This window comes from Aythya marila (assembly GCF_965140915.1).
Source record: "Aythya marila genome assembly, chromosome: 6".
NCBI classification, from domain to species: domain Eukaryota; kingdom Metazoa; phylum Chordata; class Aves; order Anseriformes; family Anatidae; genus Aythya; species Aythya marila.
The window spans coordinates 9,565,206-9,577,270 of record NC_139047.1 but is presented as its reverse complement, the minus strand read 5'-3'; the positions used below and the strand labels follow the sequence as shown (position 1 = coordinate 9,577,270).

At 42.1% G+C, this 12,065-nt stretch overlaps 1 protein-coding gene across 7 annotated transcripts in view; it reads left to right on the top strand.

Annotated features, from left to right (window-relative positions):
* AGAP1 (ArfGAP with GTPase domain, ankyrin repeat and PH domain 1) overlaps window positions 1–12,065 on the top strand; it is a 354,680-nt gene that overhangs the window by 316,460 nt on the left and 26,155 nt on the right. The window lies entirely within an intron of this gene.

Here is a 12,065-nt window from a genome sequence, read left to right as displayed (position 1 = left end):
TTTTTATGCTTAAGTTGTCTGATCACTATCAAAGGAGGAAGATTTTTTGAAAATACTTACTGGATTTTAGTGGAGGTAGGTGTTAATAGTTCTAACTAATATGTTGTCTTGGGGGATCCGAAGTGACCTCTGGCAGACTGGGTTTCAGCACAGTGGGGTTCACACAGGTGGAAGACCTTCTGGACCATCTTGCCCAGCTGGGCCAATCTTTTAAGTTATCTTTGGAAGTGTGTTATAATTGTCTTAGTGTGAGCCCCGGGGGGGCAGCCTGCATCTGAGCAGTGTTCAGTCCCCAGGAAGCAAATGGAATGACAAAGGTTTAGCTCTCAGCGTTAGCCTCGTGTATATAAGAGAAATCAAACAGAGGTAATTGTGGTCTCGTTTTGTTTATGTATGTTTCTGGATTCTGCTTTTTCCAATATCAGATGAAGTGAAATTATAATGTGGGAGTATATACCAGGGACACCTCCTACAGTACAGGAGTAGGTTTGTACTGTTGTCTGTAATAAAGTCAACTGTTTCTTATTGCATTATTTCGTTAGCACTGAAAAATGAATTTGTGGTGCCACCTTTGGTTCATCTTCGAGAATGAAGCAAAGTACATTAATCAGGCTACTTGGGTGAATTCCTGTGCATATAAATGTGTTCAGGGAGACCTGCACAGAGATTTTGTTAATACATAAACTGTATGTCAGCTGTGTATGTGTATATTATTATACAGCTAATATAATGATTTCATCAGTTAGTTTGAAATCAACTTCTTGTTGTCTTTCAGTCATTAGTATTACTTTGTGCTTAATCCAGAAATCTTGTATTGTTGCATCTAACAAATATATGTTGCTCCTTACTGTTGAGGTGAACAGAAAGATATCTCAACTCTAAATATTTAAAATGAAAGGCATATACTAAATCGGATTTTTTTAAAACATGATTTTAGAATTTATATAATAAATTTAGGATGTTGTCATGATAAATCTGAAATTCATGTGATGAAGACAAAAAGAAAGCCATCCGTTTAAATTAAAAAACTTGGTTTTTTTTGTGTGTGTGTGTTTGAAAGTGAGACTTACATATATAAAGTCAACTTTTTTCTATCTGATGCTCAGTTTATTTTAATTCATCTTTGTTTCTGTACACCATATTTGTGGTTGGCTGTTTGTCAGTGACATCATTTTTTTTTTTCTTGGGCTATAGCATTTTGGGACAAAAGGAATAAAGATTAGTTTTGTAAATATGCATTTCCAGTTATGAGATCAAGTATGATAGAAAAGCTGGTAGAAAAAAAATAGAAGTAAGATTATTTGAAATTTTGCCCACAAAGCAATTCTAATCGTGCTTTTCTACCCCTGTTTATTTCTGCTGTTTGGAACAGGATTTAAGTGGTATTTTTCACGTGAATATATGAAAATTCTGCCTTTTCAAAGTGTCTGCTTCCTTTTGTGCTTTACTTTGGTCTCCATTAGCCTCATGATCCTTCTGTCCTAGCTATGGCAAGAAATAAATCCGAGCATCTCTAGATATAAGTTGTGTATTTAGTTTTCTCTCTGTTGTTCTGAGTTTTGCATGAGGAATCCTATCAGAAGCAGCTATAATAGACCTGAAGTGGGGTTAAACAAAAAAAAAAGTGGAGGAGAAGGCAAGGAAATACCTCAGGGGTCACTACTGGATGAAGTCCAGCAAGCCCCCAACCAGGAGGAGCAAGCAGAGGGCCGTGCGGCCACCCTGAGGGACAGGGACAGGGACAGAGCTGGGCTGGCAGGAGCCTGGGGGAGCCCAGGCAGGAGAGGTGCCGAGTGCTGCCCCTGGGGAGGAGCAGCCCCAGGCCCCGGGACACGCTGGGGCACCCAGCTGGGAAGCAGCTCTGCAGGAAGGGCCCTGGGGGCCTGGTGGGCACCGCGCTGAGCACGGGCCAGCAGCGTGCCCTGGGCACCAAGAGGGCTGGCGGCACCGGGGCTGCCTTAGGCACAGTGCGGCCAGCAGGCCCAGGGCCTGGCCCAGAGGCCCTGGGCACAGCCTGGAGCCCAGGAGGCTCCCTCTGAGCACCAGGCAGCACTGCTGGGCTGGGCGGGTGCCGCAGCCCTGGCACAGGCTGCCCAGAGCCAAAGCCCCATCAGACTAGAGGGAGAAGTAATTTCATGTAATTTCAAAGGCTTTAGCACAAAGCCTCAGTAAAAGACCTTAGACAAATACAGTTTTCACATGCTTCTGTGTAATAAGTTGATGATGACAACTGATACACGATAGCAAAGCCAAAAGTTGTCAGCACGATGATGGACCCTCTGTTAATAGACGTGTAGTGGGAATCAGGTAACTGAGGGTTTCACCGTTTTGTGTTGTGTCTTTCTCTTGGAGATGAAGCCATCAATGGAAACCCACGGGCTATCAAGGGCAGAGAAGGACTATTGAGTGCTCCACAAGTACTCAGGCTGTTGGACTGGGAAGCTCAAGGAGCATTCACATGTTGGACTAAGAGGAATCTGAAAACCTTGACATATGCGTGGCTTCAAAAGCAATCCCTTCAGCTTGTGAGAATTTGGCACTGAATCGTTGCAGTGTATTTCTGTTGAGCAGAGGGAAGGGTGAAGAAGGGGTTGATGTTTTGCAGGCAGGACTGCCAAACGGCTGACTGTAGGCCACAGCATAAATAAGGAGTCTTACCCAGGAAAATGTCACCGACAGTTATAAAAATTGAGCTATGCCAGCCTTGGAGTACAGCTTACATTTTTTATTTTGTACCCTCAAAAATAAGTTAAACTAATAATCAAACCGCATCGCACATACCATACTGCTGGCCTTTCCCAGTGCACTCAAATTCACTTAAAACTCTTTCTCTGAGAAAGTCATGGGAAAGACAAACCTGAAAGCATATTCTGAAGGTCAGAAAGGCTCTCAGATTGGAGTTTAGGAACTCAAAGCCTGAAAGCTTTGTAGCAGAAGTCCTTGCTCCTGCTACTTTCATCAAGGATATTGTCCAGGTACGCTCTCTAATGTTAACTTGTGCCAGATCTTGTAGAGTCCGAGAGATGGTTTATAAAATAATCAGATCTCTAGGTCATTCAGCGCCTCTGGATCAAAAGCAGCACCTTGGATTGCATTAAACTGGAAACCAGTGCAGATAATGGGAGCACAGGTGCAATAGGATCCCCCAAGGAAGCAGCATAATGCGAAGCAGTAGCGTGAGCCAAAGTTCAGATTGAGGGTGTTCGCATGGTTACGGCGAGGGAAGAGGAATTAGCATGAGCTCCTGGTGAGTAAGAAAAGTTGGCGAAGCAGCAGAAAAACCAAGCACAGGAGAATATGTGAATATAGAAGAAAAAGGGGACCAGCTGGCCTCGGAGTGTTGTCCGTGGGCCCCTGATTAGGTCAGCTTTAGAAGGCTGGTAATTGGTTCCAGCAATTACCAGCAGCCCTGAGAACCGCCGCTCAAACTTCGGGAGCCTTGTGACAAATTGAAGCTGACTGCTGGTGAAGGAGTATCGACTTCCCATTTCTAAACAGGGGGATCATTAGTCAAGAAAAGCATCTTTTAATTACTCGCAGGAAGAAAAAAAAAAAAAAAAGGAAAAAAAGGAAAAAGATCTTTCAGTATGGATCCTGCAACAACTGCCATTTTTTCAAGTGTATTCAATATTAAATTTATTGTCTTGGAGGGGAGGGGGGGAGCGGGGAGAGCTTGCCTGCAGTCCCTCCTTCAGTAATGTGGGTTTAATTTGGAGTGAGAAGTCAAATTAGAGTAAATCAATGTTGCAACAATTAACTGGGTCTGGGGATGAGAATGAGGATTTTCCCCTGTAATTGCTATTGATACTATTTAAGCACACTCTTAAAACATTGATTTTGAGTGGTGTGACACAGGACTAGTCTGAGCGGCGCAGTGGGGCCAGGGCAGAGTTTGCTCCATGGAGGAATGTTGCAGATGTTGTGAAGCCAGCTTCTAGGGATCAGTGCTTCGGGTGTCTGCACCGTGTTTTGCACCAGTACGTAGGTTTCCTGCCAGGTATTTTACTTTCTTCTGGACACACCGCATATGCTTTGCTTTCCTGTATCTATTCTTGCTCCTATTGTTTCTGGTTTGCAGACTTGCTTGGCACCGTTGGGTTCCTCAGCTGATGTTGGCCTTCTCCAAAGGAGAGGAGCTGTCACCATCCCTCTCCCACTCCAGGAGGTGATTGTTTCCTCCCCGATCCTCTCGCTCTTTCTCTGAGCTCCCAAGGGCTCTGACTCAGTCTTGCTGGGAGGGCTGGGATATGCCAGCAGCAAGACTGCCTCCACCAGCTGAAGCTGTTGGCCAAGAGGACAAGGAAGGGCAGCTTGCTGTCCAGAGCCATATCCCAACCATGCTTTTTGTTCTTCTGCTGAAGTGATGCTGAAAAATTGCATTAGCTCTCTGCAAACCACGAAGTTGAAGGGCTCCACCATTTCAGTGTCTTTTTGAGAACTTGAATAAGTAGAAAGAACTTCCATCTCCATGAAAAATGTATTACAAAAATGAGGGATGAACAGTTTGTAGAAGCTTAGCTGTTAGCTGCCCTTTACATCAGGCATAGTTTTAAGCTCTGCTGAGGCTTTAAATAGAGCTTGAATATTGTGGTTTACATCACAGTGAATATGGCATGTTTCTGAGCTGAGATTTGGATGTTGAACTCTACCTCCTGGTTTTTGTATTCTGGTTGATACAGCTAATTTAGCAAAAACAAATATGCTTGAAAATGTACATTTTTTGCTTTCCTGTGGATGACAGGGAGGGGGGAAGACTTCAGATGACAACGTGCTGAGTATTAAAAATCAAAGATGTACATAATCCTCCCGTTCTGGAGCTTTCTGTTTTTAAGAGGTGGTCTGGATCGACGATGCAACTTTCCAGTAACTGCAAGTGCCTGCCACGGTGTCCTTGCAATTTTGCTCAGGTAGTTTGTTTGCATAGCAGTTACTGTGTTTATTCTGGTTAACAAAGGTCATAAGAAAACAGAGAGGTTCTTAACGCCGTCTGAAAAGTCGTGAGTTGGGAGCTGGCAGTGTCGGGAATTGACTTTCACCTTAAGATGTAAGATCCAGTTTGATCCCTCGCTCACTAATGAACTGAATTTAATGGTGTCAGAAAAAACATTATGCAGCTCGACTATATTTAGCAGACTTTCACAATTCCACGCTGAAGCCTGGCTTGCCGTTTCAAGGCTAACGTCCATTACACTGGCGAGCAACTTCTGTGAAAAAAAAATTAAGCCGTGCTTCCTTTTTTTCATAAAAATAATTATTCCTTCATTATTTGTACTCGGAGTGAATTTTGATAAAGGGCAAGCACAGGGAAACTGCCTCGTTACATCCCCGTATCTTGTCCTGAGCCTTGCAAAGGTTCTCCATTTCGGCTCTTTGATTTCTCGCTCGTTCTGGCCATCAGATTGCTGTTTCAGTCCTGTTGGTCTCCAGTTTCTGGCATAAGGACGCACCGCTACAGATGCAGCCCGGGGGAACATTAGTACCTCTCTATCCACGACTGTCAGGTCTGGTTTCGTAGCGGTTCTTGGCCTGATGAGGTCAGTGTTTTGTCCCTTTTGAATGCTCCTCCATGCTTGACACCTTGCCCATTTTAGGGTGGGGGAAGGGTTTAAAAAAAAAAAAAAAAAAAGATTTTATTGTGAAGGGCTGACCAGAACCCATCTGCAGTTGGGTGGCATCTGCTCCCCACATGTCACTTCCCTCATTAACAAGCAATTGAATTAATTAAATGCTACTCAGAACACGCATAACAAGCTACCGGCAGTGTCCAAATTAGCACTGATAATCAAGGATGATTTCCTTTATTATCCTGCTAAGTGGTGTGCAGGCTCTGATCTCCCTGTCTGCCCTCATCTATTTACATACCCCCAGCTTCTGCCTTTAGAAGCTGAGGTTATCTTACCTAGTTAATTTGCCACGATCACCAAGCATGGCGGATTGATATTCCTGCCTCTGCTGAAGCACCCCCCCTTCTCCCCCTTTCCTTCCTCCCCAAGCCTGGTCCTTTGTATCTCAAGCTCACTGATAAATTAAAAGCCACCCCTGTGGTCTCTCAAGTGAGTAATAGAGGCAGAAATTTCATTTTGCAACTGGCTGATTTAATGATCCAAAGGGTAATTAATGGCCTGATTATCTTAATGTTAAATATGTCCGGCAGCAATTACTGTGACCTCCCGCTTGTCAAGGTCCAGGCTATGCTCTTCTTTCAATTAAGTTCTCTGGGGCTTAATGGTATGAATAAACTCCTCTGATTCTATCATTCCGGACTCTGAGATTTAAGCGAGCTAGGGGCTCGTTTGGAGTTTTAATCAGCCCGTCTTCTACTTGAGCGATCAGAGTTAACAATTATAACAAGGACAGTTTAACTTTCTTCCCCCCCACCCCCCACCCTTTCTACTTCTTTATATTTTTCCTTTTTTTTTTTTTTTTTTTAAGCGCTTGGAGGGAATTTTGTTGGCTGCAGAAGCAGCTTTGCTAGGCTAGTCTCTCCCTATATAAATTATCATGTGAATGCTGCTGTTTTTCCATTTGACAGGCTTAATTAATTGGCAGGAGCGCCCAAAAATGACAGTGCCACTAATTGCAACTCAAAGTAAATTTCTGTCATTGTGGCACGCTTGTCAGCGGGCATGCCCCAGTCCTCACCGCGGCCAGAGTTTGTTGACGTTTTCCATTTCAGTTTTCACATCTCGTCAGGGAATGTGATCATATGTGATAGCACTAACGGACCAAGATGTGCCTTTGGGTTTTCCAGGCATGCAGTTTGTGTGCAAGAATGACATTTACTGCCAATAAAGTTTAGACAGCTGTGCTTCTGCCGACCAAACAGCTGCTAGGGGACTTAAGATTTTACTTAAGATATTTCAGCAAGTCCTATTAACTGGGAGACTTTGGGAAGGAGTGGGGAAGGGGAAAAAAAAAAACAACACACAAACCACCAACAAACCCTGAGAGTTGTAACTCACCCCTGGTCGTCTTCGTGGTTGAACTACACTAAATAGCACATCTCCCGGTGAGCTGGAGTTATATTAGCTCTATTTTAGACAGTAAATATTTCATAAAGATAATGAGGAAAATGTATAAATTATTAGTACAAGAGTATTGCATTTTCAAACACACACACACACACATAAATAAAAAGACTGATTCACTACTGCCAGTAAACTAAAACCTTTCCCCATATTGCTGTAGAAATGAACTGATTCTGACATGTTGGATTGCATGCTTTCAGATCAGAGTAATTGTAATTGTTTTAAAATTAAATTTATTAAAAAAAAAATTGTCACTTACCAGTAGCTTCCAGGAAATGCATATAATAACAATAACTAACTGAGCCAAATGAAATGTCAGCTTGGGTGGTGGCTGTTCGTATTTCACCATTTGGAGGCCTCAGAAGCTAAAATGAAATGCTCAAAAGATGAAGGTTAGTGGTACGACGTATTTTATTGTCCTTGTAGCTGCTTGGCAGACCTTGTAATCCAGGATCTGATCCAGTAAAACACTGGTGCCTATATAGCAGCGTGGGAGATGCCTGAATGATTAAAAATAAAAACAACAACAACAACAAAAAACCAACCCCAGTTGTCCAAGTTAATGAGCAATTTAGATAAAATGCTCCCTAGTTCAACTGCACTTTTCTTATGTGCAAATCTGTCTTTGATAAAAACTCAAACACTTTGTAAACAGAAGCCTAGTTTGCAATTATTATTACAATCATCATTCTCGTCATTGTCAGTGAAAGAGAAACCTACAAAAGAGATATTTCTGTCTCTCTAGCGCATTAGGGCATTCATTAAAAAGCAGAGGTGTAAGAGCCACCATCTGAATAGCATAAGTACTGCTGTTAATACATTATCGGAATATTTGGTGTATTCAGAGCTGGCACACTCGCTGCCTTCTGCGTTCACACCTCATGTGGATTATATGCATGCTTTGTGGATACAGTGACATGGTATGTTACATACCTGCGTGGCATGTATTCAGCAGAGATTTCCAGTTACGATGCTTTTCTGGCACGTCCTTTTAATTCCATTTACCAACTACCTTCTGGATGGTCTGCCCAAGGATTACTGCTGTTATCTGGAGTTTCTGGAGAAAAAAAAACGAAGAAATTCTCCTTGCTTTTTGTCTTTTTCTCATTTTCTCTGAAGTGTCTCACATGTTAGATTACCCTTACCCCCATTTATTGTTTTTCCTTTTAAAAATATCTTTGAAGAGGACAGGGGAAAAGCAATATGTTACAGCCTTGTTTTGAAACCTGCTAGCTAAGATACTAAGATCCTTCCTCAAGCCCAGATTTTACGAGTCTTTTGACAATATAAAAAATGAAGACCTGAATGAAAATAAACTGTTGAGACCCAGTCGTTTTAATGTTGTATTGATGAAGAGGCGGTAGCTTCCAAAATGAAAATGTGGTTTCACAAACGGTAAAGATTTAGCCCAGCCAGCATCAAAAATATTTTGTTCTGAAACTCTTGTGAATTAGCCATGGTTTCAGGCAGCGATGGACTGATGAAATATGCCTCCTTATTAAAGGCAGATCAGGAGGCTGCAGGGATGTCCTCAGCCCAAGTGCTAAATACTGTAGAATTGCATTTGCCACAGTTCCCAATAGTTTAGACTGTCCCAAGTCATTTGGTTAGCACAATAGTAGATAAGTTTTCATTGACAAAGCATTTGGGACCCTTGAGGTGAGTAACCCCGCTGACAAAAGGCTGTGTGCCAAGAGAGTCCCTGCCCCAACTCGCTGTGCAGGAGTAAAATGGTTCGATAAGTGGGGGTGTGCAAAGAGACTCTTATTTTTATTGCTCGGGCAGTCATCTCATCATCCCCTAAATCAAACCGGTGTTTCTTTGTGGATATCTCATCACTGGGGAATTTCAGGATTTACTGGGAGCTGTTTCTCACAGGCGAAGGAGCACTTCTGGGGAGAGACCATGAATTTGTTTGCTAGAAAATTGTAGGAGTGGGGTCAGTTTAGTCAAAGATCAGAACGGTGGGCCAGAGGCAGCAGTCAAGCTTTGAATACTGAACCAAAAATAATAAAAAAAAAAAAAAAAAGAAGGGAAGGGCCTTCAAAGTGAAAATAAGTAGCTTTTCTTTCATGCAATAGAGGAAAGGAAAAGCATCAGTCCATATTATTTTATCAGCTTTGTCATTTTTCTTACAATACCTGTGACTTTCATTGCATGGGGTTTGTTTGTTTGTTTTTTGTTTGTTTGTTTTCCCCATAATGTCATTCCAAGGAATTGTGGAAAATGCACCTCTTGTTTTTGACGGTAATTTCCAGTGTTGACAAAAAAATGAGAAATCCACTCTGAATACACCCAGAAGATGTAAAAACCGACTGGTGTGAATGTATTTAGCTTACAAATCAGAGCTTTCTGTTGGAGAAGGACGCCCTGCCTCTAGAAATTCCTGCAAGAGGACGGGTGACAGAGGCTGAAATGTTTTACCTTGGAGGTTTGATTAACGCTGAATACCTTTATTCTGCTGAGATTCTTGACAATTTGTTGATTCTACTTTTATGTTATGCTCTTTGTTTAATCTATTTGGCTGCCACACTGAAAAGCAACACATTGAGCTGAAATTCCCTAAAAAATAAGTTGATTAGCTTTGTGCTTCAGGAAAGCTTAGGATTTGAGTTCAGGACTGAAGTTAGGAGGATTTCGTGGTGGGTGAGACAATAGGTGGATATATTGGAAAAACTTTATTTGTAAATCATAAATAGCTGTCAGAAAACATCGTTTTGCTCTTACCAGAACAGAAACAGACTGTTAGCTGAGAGCGTGTTTTAAAGGTCTCAAAACTGTTAGGATCTTAGCTGCAGAAATAATTTTCAGTTTAAATATGGATTTAAATATCTGTTTTTGAATCAGTTCTCTCCAAAACACCTGACAGAGCTAGAGGGTTTCTCAGATTTGAAGACTCAGAGTTGGACTCGATGACCCTTGTGGGTCCCTTCCAACTCGGGATATTCTGTGATTCTAAAGACTCAAGTATGGGGTTGTATCTGCTTGGCTATCACGTGCTTGAAGAGGTCAACCCAGAACTTACCAGTAGACGATAACCATCGCTGTGTAATATTAGAAACTTCATGGACCAATGTTTAACTGTGTTCCTACAACAGAGAAACGGAAGGGCTAATTGGAATGACAACGTGAATTTCGAGTGACCAATATTCGATATACGGTATTAAAAAACAGCGGGGTAATACAGATGAGCTGACATTAAACTAATGGCCAAAGTCCAATACCATTTTAAATATGTCGGATCCAGCAAAGGTGGATTCGTCTTTCACCAGAAAATTCTCTGATACCTTTCAAAACACTTAGAAAGGAGAAACGCAGAGGTTCAATGGCCACAGAAAATTTAGCTGTAACAAAGATGGACAAAGCAACCTGTGTGGTGGTGACGTTTCCAATCCTTTGGTGGTTTAGTAGTTTAGGTTTTACATCTAACTGCAGCCACAAATCATTGCAAACTCGCAAAGGGACAGCTCCATAAGGAAATGCTGGATGTTAGTCCAGAACACAGACCAAGATCGTAGTTCACACTTCTGCAGAGTACAAAGACCAGGTGAGTTTGTTTTCGGCTAGGGGGTTGAAGAGATCTGGAAGCCCAGGGTAGCAGCTGGTGCCTTTTACTGAGGAAGAAGCTCGGGTAGCATGAGTTATGTGCTGAAGGAGGCCCTTCCTTTTTCCCTCTCTCCACCGAGAAGTGCATGCTCCTGTTCTTTTCCCCCATAGCCACACAAGCGTGAGTTCAGTTGTCTCATAGATCCGATGAAGTGCAGTGTAAATGAGTTTAAAAAAAAACAACCTACCTCCCTCACCACCACCCCCAAAAAATCCCACCACTAACAGAAGTGTCCCACCACTAACATTAAGCTCATGGGGTCCTGCGTTTCAGGGGCTAGCATTTACTGTGAAAACCACAAATGTTCCTGTATTCCTTGTTCAAAAGCACAGGAGTTATTGAACTTCACAACAGAACATATGCAGAGGAGTACATTTACATCAGCTATCCTTACTTGAATGCATTTTTATCATCTATTCTGAAATTACACTGCTCAGTGTATGTGTGCATGCACATAGCTGCTGCTCTGCAATACCCGAGGAATAAATACAGAGAGTTTTGTCCTAAGTACGTCAATGCAAAAGCAATTGAAAAATTAAATTTACTCTTTAAAGCATTGGGCAGCCGTGCCAAACAGATCTTTGCCCTCCCTATCTTTAATAATAGCTATCTAATCAATTATATCCAAAAGGAAAATCATTTAACACGGCTGTTGCTATCAGCATTCAGACGTTTCTGGGGCTGAAGCTGGTAATAAAAATGAAAAAATAAAATAAAAGCAATTGAGGAAAAAAAAATCCCAAATGCCAAACATCAGCTATTATGAGGTCCACAGGGTCAGATCAAAATCTGAGATGCGTTCAGCTTAGGAAAGTACTGTAAGTTGGGCACTTACTGCTGCAGAGCACACAGGTCTGCGTATCAGGAACTCAACAGAGCTGCTTAGCTGGCAAGGAAAATACCCAGCATATTAAAGAATAGTTGTTTAGTTAGAGATTTTATGTAAAACATTTTATTTGAAGCTTTTCTGTGTACGTGGTGCTTAATCTGTTCTCTTCATTTCTCCTGCCTTCAGGTCCTGGCTCTGTCTCTCTCAGGTCTTACCAAACATGATGTTGTTTAACTAGACATATTGTTGAAATTGGTTGCTATACCTACTATAAGAGCAATTACTCTAAAGCCAGTTTATTCCTGGTTTGTACTGTTGAAGCTTTTTTTTAAGTTCACACACAACAGATTTCTACTGTTAAAAGAAGCCTGTACATATGAACCAATTGTGGTTAAATACATGGGGCAGGTTGTCACTGGCTGGGCTGAGTGTGTGACAAGGTGGTCCTCACATTACCTTTATCCTGGTAAAACACTCAGACAGCTATTACCAGGAACATGCACGTGTTGTTGCATGGGCAAAATCCTAAAGCTTTTAGCAGTGGTCACTACCGATGGCTGGAAGTTACGTAAATTCAGCCACCTGCATCGGTTTGGGCCAT